The 22237-nt window shown below is 43.1% G+C and overlaps 1 protein-coding gene across 1 annotated transcript in view; it reads left to right on the top strand.

Moving 5' to 3' along the window:
• The window catches only part of LOC122805298 (girdin-like), a 1431879-nt gene that overhangs the window by 912327 nt on the left and 497315 nt on the right, over positions 1-22237 (top strand). The gene's annotated exons all lie outside the window — the stretch shown is intronic.

Genomic DNA, 22237 nt, shown 5'->3' with positions numbered 1-22237 from the left:
TATCACCAGTCATCACAGACAGACACACATGCACACACGTGTGTGTGTGTGTGTGTGTGTGTGTGTGTGTGTGTGTGTGTGTGTGTGTGTGTGTGTGTGTGTGTGTGTATATATATATATATATATATATATATATATATATATATATATATATATATATATATATACACACACACACACCTTGCCCATAGGCTGTATGTAGAAATATAGAATATTCATGAACAGTGTAGAACAACAATGCACTAGGGCCGATACAATATGTAGTAATATTATGATAATAGTATAATTATGATAAAAGTAAAACAAACAGCATAAAGGAGTCTACCCACTGATATTTTATACGAAATAACTCCATGGATGGCAACAACAAGGTACAAGCCAGTAATTATAGTCACATAAACTGGCAAGTATGCCATGCTTCAGAACAAAGAGAACAGGCATTAAGTCTACTAGTCGGTTAATAGGGGACACTTCCTTTATCAGTAGGGATCCTCAGAGGTTCGCTCTAAACAGCATGGAAGTAGGACTGATCCCTCCCAATGGAGGGAATCCTCTTGGAAGTCACTGCTGCCTGAAAGCCAAATTCCTTAAAAACGTATACTGCCTGAGAAGACTGACAAATAATTCCTGGACCCCTGAATAATTGTACTCTGTAAATAAAATGACAAGCAAGCCATAAATCAAAGCAAAAGCAAACCCAAAATAAATTAAAATAGAAAAAAATGCAGATTCCAGTTCTTTTTCTTTGTCTTCTCATCTTTATAGGAAGGAGATGAGCATTGTTATGTTATGCTTCAGAACAATAAAAATAAAAATGAGGGCAGACAGAAACTAAAGATCACTAGTACACAAATCATACAAAGGACACGGGGGTTGAACATGAAATATATACCAGTAGCACAGGTGACATATAATCATGCATACTAGTAAAGTCCAACTGTTATATCTAAAATAAATAAATAAACGTGTATGTATGTAAATGTGTGTATATGTGTAGGTATATTTCATGCAACACCCAAAAAACAATAGTTAGAATATTAAAGAAACAAGAAAAATATACATCTAACAGGAAGTAGCCTAAAATTGTTATGATAATACAAAAAAGTCAGCATATTAACAGATTGCAAATTAGTTCTTAATGCCCATTCCCAGCATTTAGTAGTAAATAAACACATACTCTTGGCATAATGAGCAAGACACCTACAGCAAACCAGAGATACAGGAACTCATTGTCTAGTCAAATAAACCCTCACAGGTATACAAAATGCCTTATCCGATTCAGCATTATATGTTTACTTGTGTGCATGGCTATTATATTGTTCTCCTTAATGTTACCAATTTTTTACCTACCAGTTTTATATTATGTTATTCCTTTACACTTTGTAAGTTTGTTCTCTTGTCGCTTTTCTCTCTGGACATCAGATGAAAAATGGTAATTAATACCCAGACTGGCTTTCCTAATAAACAGAAGCAAATAAATAAATAAAATATACACAAACAGTTCTAAATAACAGTTAGTTTATGCATGCACACTAATGTATACCCAGTTAGTGGTATAGCACGGCTCTGCCACCATGGGGCAGCAGATAATACATATAGTGACATGGTTGCACAGCACATGCCCGATGAAAGGTGAGGTGAAGTGTACAGTCAAGATGTAGATGTCCTTAATAGGCACTGAACAGTTACTGTAAGGGGTGACTGAGCAGCACAAATCAGAATATACAGCCACCAAGTACTGAGCACAGGACACAGTCTCAAGAACAAGCTAACGAAAACCGAAGAAATGTTTTAGAACTTTGTTTACTTCTCAAGTTGCCTTTTTTCTTTTTTAATGAAATAGCTTGTATAAAACAAAATAGCTAAAGAAAGAGCTATGGAGTAATAGCATTCTTCCCCAATGTGATGCTTTATAACATTAAAAATGAACCATTAATGGAAATAAAATCAAACAGTAAGGAATCTACAAAAAAAAATCTTTCATATAGCAAGTTAAGAAGCCAAAAGGAATATTTTATTATGACATGTTTCTAATTTCTAATGTTTCTAGTTTAACCCCTTTACACAAAATCCATATATTTTAGTGCAAAGGCACATTTATTCTGCATACTAAATGAAATCAAACACTTATTATGTTCTACTATATCTGTTGTTTAAGACAAAAACAGCATGTATGTTCCTCCAATTACCCAACATAATACAGCACCACTAATAATCTTTCCTGTGTTTCCAATAGATCTCAAAGCCTAAACTCCCCTCCCACTCTTTCGATCTAAAACTCCCCTCACACTCCCTAACCCTAAAACTCATCTCCAGCTACTTAACTGTAAAGCGCTCATCCTGTTTCCCAACCCTAAAACACCCCTTCTGCTCCCTAAACTTAAATCCCCTTCTTGATTGCTGTCTGAAACCCTAATCTATGCTCCCACCCCCAACAAGAAATTTCATACCATTTTATCAGATGGCTTAGGAATATCTGATGAGATTAATACATCATCTGTTAAGTGTGAACTGTTAAACTAAACGTATAAAATGACTGACTGCAACGGGTGATTAACCATCTCTGTTCTCTACTCAGTAATGAGACCAATCTGACACTAAGAATCCAGTTCAGTTCAAATGATGTAAAAGTTACGTATTATTAAAGTTGGCCTAAATTTTGTCAACATTAACTAAAGCTATGGGGCAGTAACCTGTCTATTTTAAATTCCTTATCTGGTTTCTCCAACAAAAATAATTTTATGCCAGTAATACTATTTCTTGGACTGCCGCCCTATTATTGAGTAGCGCTGAAATAACTTTAAAAGCAGTGAAGCTATAATATGTATAAAGTACTGGTAAAATTCTCTCGATAGTTCTCAGGACTTTGGAATTTATTATCAGACAGAGCCTTAATGATATTTTAACTTTTTCCTGATTTAGTTAAGTCATCAGACTAAATGTTCCTTAAGCTCTATGTTATCAGGTATTTAATCATTTTTGATTTGTCTCTCTCTCTCTCTTGAAAATATTATGTAAGTGTGGTATTTTTATATGTGGTTAGTTATTAAGAATTCTCTAATATATTTTGTTCCTATTTTTTCTTTAATATTGCAAAGAAAGAGCTTTCACCTTCTGCATTCAGATATTTAAATCATCTCATTTAAGTCTCTAATTTTTTTTCTGCTCATATAGTATCATTTTAATTTTTATCTGTAGTAGATAAAACAGTCAGCATTATTGCCTCACATTACATGCTTCTCTTGTTTGTTTATGGGCCCTGGTGCCCTCTGTGCTGATGCTAAGAAGGATGGTTGATTCACCAAAGTCTCTGTTTTATAGTCACTGGTACTATAATATTTTTACAAGACAGTGACATGCATTGAGCTTTAAGAGTTCTGTAGAAACAAGATTTATAAGGATTTGGATAATAAACAATATTCAGTTTATATAACTGTTGGGTGGAAGCAACATTTGCCTTCAACGGTTCTGAAATAATTTTATAGACTGAAGTTTCTGGATGCTGTTGTGAGGTGTCCAATGATATGACAGTCTCATTAGTTGTTGTTTCGGCTTTTCCCAGTTAGGGGTCACCACAGTGGAGCTCCAGTCCACTAATGATTAGCAGTAGATTTTTACAGTGCTGAGGTGCCAGCTCAACACCCAACCTTCAACGAAGGCACACCCATTCAAGTGTGTCTTTTGAACACCACTCAACCGCAGAGAGAACATGCAGACTCCACACAGAAAGCACTCTAGCTGAGAATCGAACAGGAGAACTTCTTGCTGTGAGGCGACAATGCTACCGCTGCACCACCGCAGCTTCATTCGACTGAGCTTTTAATGACAAGTGTAGGCTTTGGAATCCTTAGTTTTCACATTGGATTGGTTAAACCCATTTTCTACATTCTTTGTTTAAACATCAAAGGACTGACAGTTTTATTGTATTTTTTTTTTTTTTGCTACTAAGAAGGATGTTGTTCAATAATATTGAAGAATTATACACAGACTTAATTTTATTTCCACAAAATCAGTAGAAATTACTTGAGAGGAAATGATGGATGGGACTTTCAGCACTTTGGAGGTAGTTTCTTAACTCTGAAATGACACCAGTGGCATGTTATAAAGATAGTGAAAGCCCAAGGCTTGATCTTGTGGCTTTCTTTTTTGCTTTAGCTCTCCTGGAATGCTCATAAAATAAGAATGGATTATAACCATCTCTGTATTGTGGAGATTTTAGTACTGTACCACACAACAGAAGTTATTTTATCCAAAAACTGTCCAAAATAGCATGGCGCACAGGCCCAGTGGCCAGAATGGTCCCTTGTTGCATGGTCCCATCCCTTGCTGCCTTTTGCACCTCAGCACTTGCACTGGAAAAACTGCCAGCCTTACCTACCGATGTACACAAGCATTTTTGTTGTTATTCCCCTGAGGACCTGCCTGATTGCTCCACAACCTTTCAATGGATTTATTTTACTGTGTGATGGGAGCTAGGCATCCCTGAGCTAGGTGAGAGTTATACAACCCACTTGTTGCTGCTCAGGGTGCCCTGTTGGTCCATTCTTTATCAAGTCCTCACATAAGACACTGAAACCAGGAGCCAGCAGGAATAAAATGAATGTACATTTACTGCAAACACAGGGAGTCCTTGGTGCCAAAGTCCACATTTCTTTATTAAAACAAAGTAGATACAAGTGCTTTCATCTCTTTCAGTTCAGAGACTTTATCAAGATACAAGCACAAAACAAGAAACACCCCATATATAACCCTAACCCAAATAACACATTAACAAGCCATCACACAGTTAATTTCCTTTTCCTTAAAACTACATGACTTTTAAAAAAATTCCAAAAATATATATTTTTATCAATAAAACCAACCCCGGGATTCATGAAGCTCGGCGCAAGGCCGGCGTAAGGCCTGCGCCGGCGGTGCATGGAATATCCGGCGCAGTAGCGCCATATACATATTAATGAGAGTGCACCGGAATCACAGACACGTGCATAGTGTACGTGAGCGAGCCCAGGTAGGATGCGTCTGGAGGCGTGTCTAAGCCGGCATGAGGTGAGCAACCTAATGTGCTGACAGCCACGGTCCGCCCACAATAGTAATGGCAGCAGCCAGGTCCTGTGCAGAATGAAACGCACGTACAGTATGCAACATAGTCACCGTCCCAAATTAACGGAGAAGCAAATAGAAGCCACGAAGGCATAAGTGTACCCGTCCAAGGAGCAAAGGATACGCATAAGACCGCGTTCGTCCCACAATGCACTGTCAGTGTTTACACTCAGAGAAGGTGTACAGCCGCATGTCAGCACGCCGCACCGACATAGGATCAGCGACTAAGGTCACCACCTGTCCCACTTTGGTTGGGGCAGTCTCTCCATGGACAGTTGTGTCCCGAAAAAACGTATTAGAAATGGCTGATGTGCTACGATTGTAGGACACAATGATATCCCGTATTTAATGTAATGGTAGCATGAATTGGTTATTTCTGTAACAGAAATACCTAAATGACACAATAAACAGAATAAGCAAGGAAATTGCCACAATAATAAGCATATTATTTAGGCAAACAAGTGAATTTCTATGCTATATAGTGACCGTTTGTATGTGTCGGCCTGTAAAGTCAGATGTGAGTCCCGGAAATATCCCAGATCGGAAAATGGAAAAGGTGGAAACCCCAGTAGCGACATGGGCATGGTCACCAGGGTTACCTGCTGTCCCAATGTGCCATGGACAGTCCCTGATTGGACAGTCGTGTCCCTGCAACAATCGTAAAATGGAAAATGACCTCCGATCCTGCCACGCAAATTCCGCAATATACATGTAAATAGTAGCATAAAACATATACATTACGATATGGAACACAGACATGGCATAAGAAAATAAATAAGGAACCCAAACGCTTACAGAATAAGCTCATAGTATGGCAAACAAGTGAAGTTCTGTCAACTGCACTAGCCCTGGGTATGTGTAGTCCTGCAAATTCCGAAGTGTCCACATAACATGCCCCACTATGGGCATTGGAAAAGGTGCCAACCATAATGGTCACAAGCAGTAGTGACAGTACATAGCTGGGTAGCTGTGCTGACATAACAACAGGAAGGAAGCAAGATACCTCAAACACAGGCAAACATGTGCATAGCAACATATCCCAGACCCAGCAACGTCTCTGTTGCATACACTGGATGGTGTATGATGAAGTGTAATATCCAGAAGCAGAACCCATGCATTCGGATGTACTACACAATAGCCTCATTGTACATGTCAGTCACACCCATGTATACCCCTGCACCCAAACCTGCTAGCATCCGTGTGCAGCTATACAACCACACACAATGTGCATACCTGAACTGTGGTAAGATGTTTGTGTTAGGCAATGCCACGGGCAAATCATTACCCTACATGTCACCAACCCACCGCAGGTACAGATATGTAAATGGCTGCATGTGAATGTGTCAGCAGAATGTGTACATCCGGCATGTAGTATGTACCCGTCAAACCATCTAGGTTTGCATACGACACGGTGCACATAACTGTATACATGTGGACAAGTCGGGTCGTTGGACCACCGCATCGATGATTATCTTTGCAGTGAAGTCGATCACATATAGCGGAACAGGTGCCTACCACACAGGACGCCCTAACAGGGTGCTACAGGCAAAGAAGGGGAAACTGGGACATCACATGTGGAGATTAGCGTGGCTGGACGGACAAATACACACGGTCAAGGTAAAGGACGGAACAACATGCATATGGCCGGATGGATGTTGTTCGTAAAATATATAGAAACACATATGAAGTTCCAGTTTACACTCGAAATACTATATAATGTATTGAATTGTACCGTACAATATGGCAGTAGAACTAAGCCTGCATGTAATTGGTGAAGCTAAGCTGTACTGTGATGGAATTCTGAACCTGGCAGTAAGCAGTACAGCAGGCTCATGTCTGTCATCATTAATTATGTTCTGGGTTACAGAACAATAAATGTATGTACATGCATAACAGCACTCCTTCCCCAGAGGAGGATGGCCTTGTGAGCTCAATCGAAGATAGCAGTACAACTCCCTACCAGAGAGACAAAGCAACGTATTAAGAAATTAACTGTCCACTGTATCGTAACAGTCTAGGGTCCTTGAAACAGCTACAATCACAAAAGGATACTGTAATGTACAAGGTGCCTTGCAAGGCTGTGTTATCCCCATGGGAAAACAATTTAAAAGCACGACCCCAGCACCCATGTATGTATAGACAATTCCGGACCATAGTGATGGAAATGCCCTGTGACCGACCACGTCAGTAAGGTGGGCAAAAGCTGATTGTAAACACTATATAAAGAAACTGCTTACTGTATAGAGTCAGACAAAACTCTCATACTTGGACTGTATATTATTTAGCCTGCCTGTGTACACTACTAAAACGTTCCGAACCCGAGACTCCTGTGTTATCGGCTGTCACTTAGAAAAGCCTACTGATAACTACAGTCTGGTTGTAACAACTTATTTCACATTGTGATCCTTGTAATCCGGAATTCCCTTGGTAAGCTACAGGTCAGAGTGCATGGCTGGTTAGACATGTACGCTGGAGAATATGCATAAATGGTTCTTCTTGAATGAAAAGACCTCCAACTGAATTGTTGTGTGTAAAGAGGCTGTTTACTGTCTGATCTGTGGCTGAAAAGCGGAAAACTGGATCCCAAGAAGAAAACGTGCAGCCTTAAACAGGAGGCCCAGGTAAGGAGTGTCTGCCTTTTCGTGTCTATTGTAGATCATGGACCAGACTACATTGTGTTTCTGTTAACAGTAGTGATATCGGTCAAGACCTACCCACATACTGTTAAATCTGAACATAGGTCAGGGAACACACAGCAGAGTAAATAGTGATTGTAGACACTACAGTGGATACAGGGAAGGAGACACACGATGTTATGACAGAAGTGCGTAGCAGTCGTGTAGAGGATATGGGAGATTATTGAAGCAACAGATCATGTGATCCGCGTTTGACGGGTGACGTGAAGAATATGCAATCGCAGAGAGCACATAATGTGAGTTACGCAGCAAAATGGGGTAATAAATATGACATTGATGGTATATTAGGCAACATATCGTTACTGAAACATTGTAATCCCTGAAAATTTGATGCATATGTTCCAAGGTAAACACCTGTTCCACCCTGAGAGGGATATGCCCTCTCTGGCCAGCCGTGTCCTGTAAATAAACCGAACAAATGTCAAATGTCCTGATATCTCAGGACAAACATTTCCCAGATATATATCAAGATGGTAGCATAAAACAGTAAATTTGTATGTGGAACAGCAAAATATAATAATAAACAGAATAAGCAACTGAAATGCTACAACAATTGGTCGCTCTCCTGGCAAAACGTGAATACCTGTCCTATGTACTGGCCGTGGGTATGCATTTTCCAGGCAAATTACACGTTCCGAACACTAATGTCCCACATTGTGCATTGGAAAAGGTGGCAGCCCTAAGATGTGCAGGTGACAAAACAGCGACAATTGGGTATCCGTCATGCACATCAGTGGACTGAGGTAGTGTACCGAAGGGAATAGAACACTACAAATGGCTAAGCATCATACGTACACAGAGAAGATCATAATACAGTAGTACCGATCGCCCCCCCCCCCACAACACCCTACCACCTCAGATACCACGTGCAGGATATTAAGCGGGAGGGCAGGCTAGTCCCCACACGTTATCCTGTGGCAACAGAGGTAGCACAACGAACAAATGTAACAGAAGCTATTGAAACCACATCCCGAACACGTGACATACCTAGGGACACCCGAGTAAGAAGACAGTCACTAAAACAGAGTGAGGATATCTGTCAATTAATTGAAGTACCGAACCATCATGCAGGACAGGAAGGCCAGGTCCCAACCCCCGTAGCGTATAGACCGTGGACACCAGAAGATATCTGCAAAGTCAGAGAGGGAATTCCCCATCCACAAAGTAATCGCTATTCACCATGCAATACCCCTGTATCTCCTGATCGGAAACCAAAAGGGGAATGGCGGATGGTACAGTATGTATAAGCTGTAAATCATGTAAGAATACTTAGGGTAGCGTTGGTGCCAGACCCACACACTATATTCAATGCTATGAACATGCCACAGAAGTATCTTACCGTGGTACATATAAGCTATGCTTACTTCGCAATACCTATACATCCACATAGTCCGTATTGCTTTGCTTGTACAGTCAGGGTGACAGATACAGCCATACCCGGCTATCGCGGGGCTACTGTGAAAGTACAACGATATTCTCACAGGGATGGCTAGCTACATTGCGGTGTCAACTCCACCCGGGGCCAGTCAAGCTCCACTTTAATTGGATGATATTCTGCTTGCGGCCCCTACCCAGCAGCAATGTATGGAAGATACAATAGCATTATTGAGATAATCAGCAGAACAGGGACATAAAGTAAGCAAGCATAAATTGCAACTACAGAGAATACAGGTCAATTACCTGGCATATCTGGTATCCAAGTAGGGTAGAACATCACATGACGATAGGAAGGTAGCAATATAATAAGCACCCAAGCCAACTAACAAGAAGGGAATGATGTCGTGTCTGGGCCGACTAACACATGTTAAATCTGGATACCAAACAATGCTGTGGAATCCGCTGTATTGTTTGCCTTAACCTTTAATACACCTATGGCAGCACAACACATAGTACACAGATTACAGTAGCAGAAACAGCGTTATGCAGACTAGAACGATTGATAGCCTCAACAGCTGTAGTAGGTCTCGTGAATAATCATAACACATGTTGTCAGACCGTAGATTGTAAGCGGAGATATATGACGTCAGTCTTGATGCAACAGCAGGGAAGTAAGCAACGCTAAATAGATGACTACTCATTGCAGTTGGACACTGTGGCATGGTCAGTGCCACATTGTGTACAGGCAGTTGTTGTAGCACCCATGGCAGTACAGGTCCCGGCCGTAATGTTACTAGACCACCCTCTCACTGTGAGAATGTGTCATGCAGTTGCGATCAATCTGCTGCAAGAGAAGATAGAATTCCTGACTCGTGCTAGACATTTGTTATGTCTGACCATACCACTGAGTCAACCTCACATGGTGATTGAACGTTGTACAACATGAAACCTATCAATGTCACGTCTGACACCTGTGTATGGCACACCACACAGTTGCCTATACGAAATGGATTAAATAACTACACACAGACATGATAACACTGATATACCCTTAGATGATGCAGAGGTGACAGTTAATGTGTACGGATCATGTAGACAGAGTCCTACAGGAACGAATGAAGTAGTTTATGCAGTAGTTATTGATAATGACATTGTAGACGGCCAAACCCTGCAGCATAATGTGTCTGCTCAAGCAGCAGAATAGATAGCTTTAACACGTGCTTGTACTGTAGCGGAAAAATGATGTGTGGACATATGTCCCGATAGTCATTCTGTTGTCTGTGCAGTGCATGTTTATGAGCAGCAGTGGAAGAATAGGGGAATGATAACATCCACTGGTAAACCGATTAATCATGCGCATACGAACCTGAATGCATTAGACTACATGCAGTTACCCACTGAAGTAGGTAATTGTAAATGTGCAGGGCATAGAAAGCAACAGGATAACAGTAGGAAAGTTGAGGCATGAGCTCATGCACCTGCAAAACAAGCAGCGTCACAGTTGGAAAGTGTCTGTGTGAATGAGGAATGACAAACCTCAGACTGTTTAGATGTAGAAACTGTACAAACAATGCAAACAGCAACTACGAAAGCAGAAAAGCCGGCGTGGTTACGAGGAGCAATCCTTGAACACGGACTGCACATATCCACAGTGATAAAGCCAATATTAACATCTAATATATTCAGATATGCGGCTTTGTGGAGCCATGGGTAGAGACATGTCTCAACAGGGGGGATGGTACATTTGGTTAACAGAATACCCCTAACATACGGAATTACGAACCACATACAAACCTCATGAGCAGCGTGTCACGTTTGCCGTAGATATCATGCACAGGGAGTATTTAAACCGAAGGGAGTGAGTTTACCTACACCACCCTAACCGTTCCGTACTATTTGTATGGAATTCATACATCTGCATAAATGTGAAGGAACAAATACTGTTTAGCGATTACACATATATATAATCAAAATGGGTAGAAGCATTCCCAACCAGTAATCCGGATGCAGCAGCAGTGGCAAAGGTGCCAGTAAAATTAAGTATCCCTAGATCTGGCATGCTGTAAAGAAGCTACAGTGACAATAGAACACATGTAGTTAACCAGACAATCACGCTACCTGGGGGATTACTTCGTATTACCATGAATGTCAATTGCATGTACAACCCACACTCAGCACGACTGCTGCCGCCGCAGAATGGGATCCCGAGAAATAAGTAGAGGGGTTTGGTGGGTGACATCCAGACGAGTTACATGAGCTGTCTACCTCTAGCATTGCTGAGCATGACAACAGTTCCAAATGTAAAGTGCTGCACCCACTTCGAAGTAGTATGTGGAATGGCATATCATGTGCCAGAGTGGAAAGCTGTCATGCCTGCAGAGCCGGAGGTCGATGACTCAGTAGTAGGTGACATGAGAGGATTGTTAACTAGTAACTCTGTTCCTCAGTTAAAGTCTGTTACAGATAAGAGCAAACGAAGACGGAAGCATAGCTGACACCAGTATCCTGTGTGTATGTCACTGTTATCCAAAGAACATTATTGCCAAGTGGACAGTGCGAATGTCTGTACCGGGTACTGTTGGCAACGCCTACCGCAGTAAAGTTTGCAGAGAGGTCGTCCTGGGTCCACCTCACATTTCTCAAACTGGTAAAGGATATCAAGTCTGATTGACATCTTGTAGCTGATATACCAAAGAGCCCGAATCACCCGGCGAAGACTGTATAACAATACAAAGCAACCCCAAAGACATTTATGTTTGCTGTCCTAATGATTATACACCTATTAACCATGTTTGTGTTTACGTTACAATTTCCGGGACCTTACCTGCATATAACTACACGGATACAAATACTGATACGTGATGAACTGGCCACAGAGTGTCTTCCACACTTCAACAGATACCTAGGCATGATGCGTGTGCATATAGAGACTAGGAACACTTTAAATTGCTGTGTTTGTACTGCCATACCTACATCATATGGAGGACTTCCGATGCATGTTGTCCCCTTGGGGATAGATTGAGACTTGTGAATATCTACACTTTGATACAGGTTCTGTGAGATCACAGGACAACGTGGCAATGTACTTACCTGTTACACAAAAAGGAATTGTATGTTATCATAAACATGGTACAGTTTCAGTTGGTGGGAGTATTTGTAACATAACTGTGTCTTACGAATGTCATATAACAGCCAAAGATCACAGTACTACTTGTAGCACCATTCCTAATTTGTATTGAAACATCATGAGAACAATGTTGAAGGATGTGCAGAAACATCCTGAATTGTATAAACAGTCCTCTGTTAGAGACAGGAATTTGTTACATGCAGAGGTGACCCGCATCAGTAATAAAGTAGAATATAGTTATGTTGTTTGTGGGAAATAAGCATAGCAATGGTTACCTGGGAATTGGTCCGGCAGTTGTTATTTGGGTTATCTGGCTCCAGTCACATGACATACTGTACAATTGCCTGTGGGTGCGAAACGAACTATAACACATATAGGTCGAAGAACTGGGAACACAGTCGAGAAACCTACTAATCCAGTGGGTGAAATGGAAGCTGTTCTGACATGTCAGTCCTCTGCAAGAGATAAAGGAATACCGATTCATATGGACTTCAGTGACAGCGTCACAACCTGGGCTGGAACACACCCGGCTTCTGGAGTAGTGAAATCAATCAGGGAACAGAGGAAGTTATCAAAACTGTCGGAGGAAGGATGAATGTGACTTCCGCTCCTGAACATGTGACTGATGAACTAGATGCAATGAGAACTGTTGTGTCAGAAAATGTAATAGTGCACGACTGCACCGTGGCGCTGAGTATTGGCGTCTTGCGCTTACTGAAGAAGATCACTGTGTCCAACTACCACATGAAGAGACCAAAAGCAACGCCCACCTACAGGTAATATAGCAGGTGTCATCCATGGCGGAACCAGGCCCAAACCCACTGCCGAACCATTTCCACAAACCATTGGGTGGATGGGGTCAGTCATAGTGAATATCATGATTGCCATTTGTGTTGTTCTGCTCATATTGGGAGCATGTGTCTAGTGCGGGATACTGTGCATGTAAGTATTAGTCAGGGACTCTGGCAACATACCTGTACCGGAGACTATGGATCAAGACCTGTAGTGGTATTTGTCAATAGAAAATGCAATCCTACTTGCAATGTACATCAAATTACCTGCCTAGTTAAACGTTCCACAGAGGAAGGCGCCAGGAATGAAATAATGTTGTATATGTCTCTGGATAGAGTAGAAGCAATCAAAGGAGGGAGAATGTTAGCAAAATACATATTTAAACATAATATGACGTGCAACTTTAGAAGCTAATAGTGTATAATGCATATTATTCTGCCTGACAATATAGCAGTACAGCTTCTCATGCATGTAATTGCTTGTAGTGTAGCTGCAGTGTGATTGAACCCTAACCCTAGCAGTAACCAGTGCAGCAGGTGTATGTCAGTCAGCATTAGTCATCTGCTCGGTTACAGAATAATACATGTATGTACAGGTATATCTGTCATCCTTCTACTGAGGAGGATAGGCTTGTGAGCTGTAACACAGAGTACAGCTGCTCAGCAGAGAGACACAGGAACCTAGTAGGACACGGAGTGAGGACTGAATATGAACAGTGTTGGAACCGTGTCAGAGCAGAACTTACCAAAGTACAGTCTAACTGAATATGTGGCTCGCAAGGTTGGGCTATCCTCATGGGAAAACATGTAATAAGCATTACCTGAGCACTGTTGTAGGAATACAATGTTCTGTACTCTAGCAATGTAAATGCCTTGTGACTGACAACATCATTAATGTGTGCAAAAGATGATAGTATACAGAATGCTCATACAGATGTAACATGTATAGAGTTGAACAAATGTCTAAACTTTGACTGCATACTCCTTTGCCTCCTGCTGCACAGTAATAAAATGTTATTAATCCCAGCTTCCTGTGTTAATGAGTGTCATGTTGAAAATACGAATGAGTGTTACAGTTTGATTTAAAAGACTTAATTGACAGATGTTTACGTTCTAGCATTGGAATAGGTCAAGACAAACATCACAATGTCCATGTGTACCACATACACACAGCCAGTAACACGCAGTAGTAGTGCATGAAGGCATACACGACTGTGGGAATAGTACAGGACATATGGCACGTGCCAAGTGCAGATGCATGACACAAACACCAGGATGGGTGTCCCTGCAAAGAGGAACATGTGCCAACTACACCTCCCACAGATGTACTGGCAATAAAAACACATGGCAAACACACAGACACACTACTGTCCAACACATGACTGCAACGGAGTCTGGTCAAACACCAACATGAAGCATGCACAAACAGGGACTTGAGTAATGTTTGCCTTAACACCGGATAGGCCAAAGAAGAATAGAATGGACATATGCATGTAATGCTGTGAAGGATGTGTGGTAGTCCTCAGTATCACAGTGTTAGGGACACAGATACACTGACATCAACTGTGACGTATGTGCAACGTACACAGCATACCTGCATGTAATACAGAGGACAATCATGTGCCACAGAAATATACAGTGACGAAAGACTATAGTGGATAGACAATTGTACATGTGACAAACTATGAATATAGGTTCACACGTCCATAGGTACAGGGTAGGCCATCGTCCCAGGCCCAGCCATAATACTACACCATAGTTAGGATGACTTTGCCAACCTTCTGTGCTTCAGATGAAATACCCATGATATTGCTGTATCTCCGTCAAGCAGTGATAATGATGTAATCCCTGGCCTATACCTGCAATTCTCCATCCAATGGACAACATAGCTGCGAACAAGGCTAGGAAGAATGTCTGTCTCACATGTACTGTGATGTAGATCCACAGCATAATGATTGTCTGGGTGATATATGTGTCACCCAAACACATCCCATGAATGACCGTGACAAGGTAAATGTCACCTGCCCTAGTGATTCTGAGGGATGCGGATACAGTAGGTGAAGCATACACATGACATATGGGTTGACATGGCCTTGTATGTCAGGCACAGGTCAACACCAAACAGCAGGTATGTGACGTGATGTGGCAGGGGTCCTACATGTGGGGCAGCATTACACAAGATGGTGTCATCCTGCATCTGTACAACGATCAACCTATGTGGGCTTCCCAGCTGCTGTAGGTGTATGGTCAGATACAGTCTGAATGGGGCAATGTAGTAGATCATAGGTGTAACACGTAATGGGTACAAGGGAACAATGACCTAGCCTGATGTAGATGTGAATCCCTGCACCAACAGGTGGGCAATGTAGAAGACCCACACAACCACGATAACGCGTGTGTGTGGAATGAATGGTGACCATCCAACACTGTCCCCTGATTCCTGGTAATCACCCCTTTGCTGAGTGGACAGCCACCTATATGCTGGACAGGGGTGACCTAGTACTTCTCCACAGGTATGATGTTGCATGACGTTGCATTTAGCTGTGGGACATGTCCCTGACAGCAGATATGCATACCTGGGAGGCCCCTTGAAGGATATCTGTGTCAGATGTCTGTCCCACTATGGCACCTGTTTTGCAGTCATCTACAAACACTGTTGCCCCTAGCACCCTGTGTGTGCCTGTACCGTGAAGATGTAGGTGTATGACAGGAGTGCACACATGGAAGGGCCCCATGGGACACCACTTCTGACAGGCAGTAGGTCTGATATGCTGCCAGCAACTATGACCGTGTGGGTTGTGTCACATAGACAGTTTACAACACATTCTGTGATGTGTGTGTTCACATCCCAGCCAATGGGTTTATCAACGATACCTGAGGGGGGTAATGTGATGAAGGGCTTTGCCAGGTCGAGGTAGGCTGTATGGACTGCAACACCCCATCAGTGGCCTCGGCGACTGTCCTGAAAATGTCAACCATGCTTTAAAGGCATGAACCACTCCTGAACAAGACAAACCGTGTGTGAGGCAAAGTAAGTATGTCCCCTATGCAGTCATGTACGAGCCACAGTATGATCCCTCCCCATGTCTTTGCAGATAGGTCTCCTCAGGGTAATGGGACAGTAATAACCAGCCTCAGTGGAGGTATTGGCCTTCTGACATGGGACTACAGTTGCCATGTGACACAACCTGGGTACCCTACCTGAGGTGAGGCTACAAAGAAATAGCTGTCCTAACTGTGGGTCCAATTCATAACCGAGATAGTGGAGTACACAGCGGGGTCACCAGCTGGTCTCATCGATGCTATGTCCACTACCCTGGAGAGAGCATGTCCCACCTGTGTGTCACAGAACATTTGGTGACCACAAACCTGTGGTACACACATCACCTCATGTGTGGGGAGGGTGTGGAGATGTCCTCACTGGACTTGTCAGCCTGTATGTTGGCAATGTGTATATGTTGAGTAAACCCCACCTCTATGTGAACCCAGTCAGAGCATATGTGGGACTGAGCTCCCAGGTGTCCAGCATAGCAACTGAAGGTGGTATGATTGTTAGCCAGGTCCATGTAGGTATATCTGTGGAATGTGCCCTGGACTATTTCATGACAGTGTGTAAGTCTACACATATGATGACCAAGGGTGTCACACCTCACAAGGTGTCTGCTCCACCTTGTAGTAGCCACCTCCTCGTGTTGTACATTTTGTGTATGGCTGGGGTACACCACACAGGATGCTTGGCATTGGTACAGTGAACCACAGTTGGGTAAGTGAATGACTGGCTCATGCAGTCCTGTAGGTACTGGTAGATGGCAAATGTGATTGATGCAGTGGCTGCCGTGCCATCGACCACTGGCTCAGGGTCCTTAAAGGAGACCACAGTACTGCGCAGTATTGTGTAGTCTGCCTCTGAGCAAGCAATGTGTATGATAACTGGCAACACTCACAGCAACGGATGCCAAAAGCAGAAGCCAATGTCCAAATAACATAGATCAACTTCTGCATGACAATATGTGTTATCATACATGTATTGACATGTGTCTGCCAATTACAATTGGAAATGGCTGGTAAGACTGGCCTAAAGTTCCCATGATGTACACAGTCTGGGGGTGTTGTTCCGATAATAAAGTGGCAATACCTCCCAATCGTGACCTCTGGGTATGGTATGAAAGTGGTTGTTAACCTGCAACATTGGATGTATAGCATTGGTTTCTGGTGTCAGAAGACATGGTTCCTGTAGCACAACACAGTATGGGTAGTCAAGCACACATACACGATTGCTGAACACACAGCATCAGTGAAACCCACTGCTCACAAGGACACAGTCCGACAAGCTCTACACTTTACATATGCACAGTGGTGTCCATTGTAGGACCCAAAAATTGTGGAAAGAATCGAATAATTTCTTATTTCAATGCGTACCTGAAATCATTGTCGTCACAGGTACACATATGCACCACAAGCGTGTTTAATGTTGCTGATAGCTGTCCATGTAATGCAGCACAGATGCACAGAAATACCCAGGGTACCGGGTCCATAGAACTGCGTCCACATCACAGTTCCGCACACATGACGGATGTGTAATGGGTACTGTCAATTGTTGCAGTCAAGGGATTCTGGGTATGTAGGCGCTGTGCTCGGTGTTGTTTCATGAGCAATCCTTTCTCCCGCACCGTGGGAGGGATGTGTGCGTAGCACCTGCCTTACTCTCCGCTAATAATGCAAACCATACTCCGGAGAGTGCTAAATGTAGGTGTGGAATGTGTACAGCCCTATACTAGTGTCCAGTAGGCAATTGTCATGGATGGACACCCGTATGGCCAGGATGGCACCTACAACTGCAAACCCGGGTACATGACATAGCCGCGGTAAGGCATAACACAGGAAATACACATAGGGACTACAGTTGACATTCCACATACAAAGCCGGACCCTCGTGCCAACACCGGCGTACACAGCACTCAGTCTGCCAGCAACAGACTGAGAAGCACCCGCTACCGTACAGCGGAACAGATGTGCGACCTGTGGAACACATACTAATGGCACACACACAACGTCACGTAGGATATGTAAACTATGGCATTCCCACCTATGAAGACAACATGGTTAAATGAATGCATAGGTAAGCAACATGTTCTGGTGGTGTTATATTGGAAATACAGTGACGGATATGTCCCATTGGGATGTCTGCGGTTAATATGAAGCAGTTGCTAACCAGCATCTTTGGATGTATGTCATTTGTCCACAGTAGTAGATCACCTGGTTATGTAGCACCATGTGGAATGGGTAGTCCAACAGACATCTGCGATTGCTGAACACACAGTATCAGTGAAACCCACTGCTCACAAGGACACAGTCCGACAAGCTCTAAACTTTACATATGCACAGTGTTGTCCATTGTAGGACCCAAAACTTTGTCTAAAGACAGGAATGCCGCCTTCTTTCAACACTTAATTGAACTCATTGTCGTCACAGGTACACATATGCACCTCATACGTGTTTAATGTTGTTGATAGCTGTCCATGTAATGCAGCACAGATGCACAGAAATACCCAGGGTACCGGGTCCATAGAACTGCGTCCACATCACAGTCCGCACACATGACGGATGTGTAATGGGTACTGTCAGTTGTTGCAGTCAAGGGATTCTGGGTATGTAGACTCTGTGCTCGGTGTTGTTTCGCAGGCAATCCTTTCTCCCGCCCGTGGGAGGGATGTGTGCGTAGCACCTGCCTTACTCTCCGCTAATAATGCAAACCATACTCCGGAGAATGCTAAATGTAGGTGTGGAATGTGTACAGCCCTATACTAGTGTCCAGTAGGCAATTGTCATGGATGGACACCCGTATGGCCAGGATGGCACCCACAACTGCAAACCCAGGTACATGACATAGCCGCGGTAAGGCATAACACAGGAAATACACATAGGGACTACAGTTGACATTCCACATACAAAGCCGGACCCTCGTGCCAACACCGGCGTACACAGCACTCAGTCTGCCAGCAACAGACTGAGGAGCACCCACTACCGTACAGCGGAACAGATGTGCGACCTGTGGAACACAAACTAATGGCACACACACAACGTCAAGTAGGATATGTAAACTATGGCATTCCCACCTATGAAGACAACATGGTTAAATGAATGCATAGGTAATCAACATGTTCCGGTGGTGTTATATTGGAAATACAGTGACGGATATGTCCCATTGGGACGTCTGCGGTTTATATGGAGCATTTGCTAACCAGCATCATTGGATGTATGTCATTTGTCCACAGTACTAAATCACCTGGTTATGTAGCACCATGTGGAATGGCTGGTCAAACAGACATCCGCGATTCCTGAACACACAGTATCAGTGAAACCCAGTGCTCACAAGGACACAGTCCGACAAGCTCTACACTTTACATATGCACAGTGGTGTCCATTGTAGGACCCAAAAATTTGTCTAAAGACAGGAATGCCGCCTTATTTAATCAACTAACTGAACTCATTGTAGTCACAGGCACACATATGCACATAGCGTGTTTAATGTTGCTGATAGCTGTCCATGTCATGCAGCACAGATGCACAGAAATACCCAGGGTACCGGGTCCATAGAACTGCGTCCACATCACAGTCCCGCACACATGACGGATGTGTAATGGGTACTGTCAATCGTTGCAGTCAAGGGATTCTGGGTATGTAGACTCTGTGCTCGGTGTTGTTTCGCAGGCAATCCTTTCTCCCGCCCCGTGGGAGGGATGTGTGCGTATCACCTGCCTTACTCTCCGCTAATAATGCAAACCATACTCCGGAGAATGCTAAATGTAGGTGTGGAATGTGTACAGCCCTATACTAGTGTCCAGTAGGCAATTGTCATGGATGGACACCCGTATGGCCAGGATGGCACCCACAACTGCAAACCCGGGTAAATGACATAGCCGCGGGAAGGCATAACACAGGAAATACACATAGGGACTGCAGTTGACATTCCACATACAAAGCCGGACCGCTGTGCCAACACCGGCGTACACAGCACTCAATCTGCCAGCAACAGACTGAGGAGGACCCGCTACCATACAGCGGAACAGATGTGCGACCTGTGGAACACATACTAATGGCACACACACAACGTCACGTAGGATATGTAAACTATGGCATTCCCACCTATGAAGACAACATGGTTAAATGAATACATAGGTAATCAACATGTTCTGGTGGTGTTATATTGGAAATACAGTGACGGATATGTCCCATTGGGACGTCTGTGGTTTATATGGAGCAGTTGCTAACCAGAATCTTTGGATGTATGTCATATGTCCACAGTACTAGATCACCTGGTTATGTAGCACCATGTGGAATGGGTGGTCAAACAGACATCCGCGATTCCTGAACACACAGTATCAGTGAAACCCACTGCTCACAAGGACACAGTCCGACAAGCTCTACACTTTACATATGCACAGTGGTGTCCATTGTAGGACCCAAAAATTGTGGAAAGAATCGAATTATGTCTTATTTCAATGCGTACCTGAAATCATTGTCGTCACAGGTACACATATGCACCACAAGCGTGTTTAATGTTGCTGATAGCTGTCCATGTCATGCAGCACAGATGCACAGAAATACCCAGGGTACCGGGTCCATAGACCTGCATCCACATCACAATCCCGCACACATGACGGATGTGTAATGGGTACTGTCAATTGTTGCAGTCAAGGGATTCTGGGTATGTAGACTCTGTGCTCGGTGTTGTTTCGCAGGCAATCCTTTCTCCCGCCCCGTGGGAGGGATGTGTCGTAACACCTGCCTTACTCTCCGCTAATAATGCAAACTATACTCCGGAGAATGCTAAATGTAGGTGTGTAATGTGTACAGCCCTATACTAGTGTCCAGTAGGCATTTGTCCTGGATGGACACCCGTATGGCCAGGATGGCACCCACAACTGCAAACCCGGGTAAATGACATAGCCGCGGGAAGGCATAACACAGGAAATACACATAGGGACTACAGTTGACATTCCCCATACAACAAACACAGACAACCGGCTGATGAAGTCTAAAGCAAAGACGAGGTACTGTAGGGACCGTCAGTGACCAACCAGAGCACACCAAGAATTAAAGGCAGTTATTATAATCTATTGAAGCCCACTTATGCTTCATAAGCAGACTTATTCAGACTACATACAATGCAGTCCAACCTACTACATTTACAAGCATTAATTGGTCAGTACATTAGATGTGCTAGGTACTAATTACATGCCTTAAAGGCAGACAAGCAAACAAACCTTACTTGGGTTACAGATCCCACACAGTGAGGACATCAGACATTGCTTCGAAAGGTACAGTCTTCATCGGAAAATATAAATATATGTACATATATGAAACATGAACCAACATAAAATGTTTTCCAAATGTCTGACTGTGTAAGATACATATATATGTCCTACGGATTGTGCCAATATATTAACAGAACTGCAGACACCTAGTAATATAAATGAACCATAATATATACACATAAACCGTATGATCATGACTACTGTAAAATAGACCAACGAAATGTAAACATTCACAATGTGCTAATGTAAATATTCATTTAGAAGGTTACTTAAATAAATCAATTCAGTCATCCATGTGTAAATACTAACACAAGGCCAGCGAGGTGCTTGCCCTCACATGTACTGGGATGTTGTTCCACAGCATAGTGAGTGTCTGGGTGATGAACTGCTGGGATCCCAACCTACATCGCTCAGACAGTCAATGTACGCCAGCTGCTTGTGGTTCTGAGGGATCTAACTTATTTACGGAAGTATAGTCATCAGATCTGGTTCACTTAGCCGCTATGCCAGGCAGGGGTCACGTCTGGGCAAGTGGTATGCAACTGTATACAGCTGGAATTCTTCAGTCGGTCAGTATAACACATATACCTGAGACCCTGCATCTGTTTGTAAGAACTGTTGGTGCCTTTCCAGCTGGTGCAGGTGTTGGGTCAGATCCATTCTGAGCGGGGCACTGTACCCATTCCTAGGTCTATTGAGTGAAGAGCACAAGGGACAATGACCTCCCTGATCTAGATGTGAATCCCTTCATGATGATGTGGGCAATGTGGAAGGTCTACCTAACTATGTTAGCAACATGTGTGTCTAAAACAGTTAACAACCAAAAAC

The sequence above is a fragment of the Protopterus annectens genome, chromosome 6.part1, assembly GCF_019279795.1.
Source record: "Protopterus annectens isolate FY-2018-M chromosome 6.part1, PAN1.0, whole genome shotgun sequence".
Lineage (NCBI taxonomy): Eukaryota > Metazoa > Chordata > Ceratodontiformes > Protopteridae > Protopterus > Protopterus annectens.
This window is presented reverse-complemented; position numbering and strand designations above follow the sequence as displayed.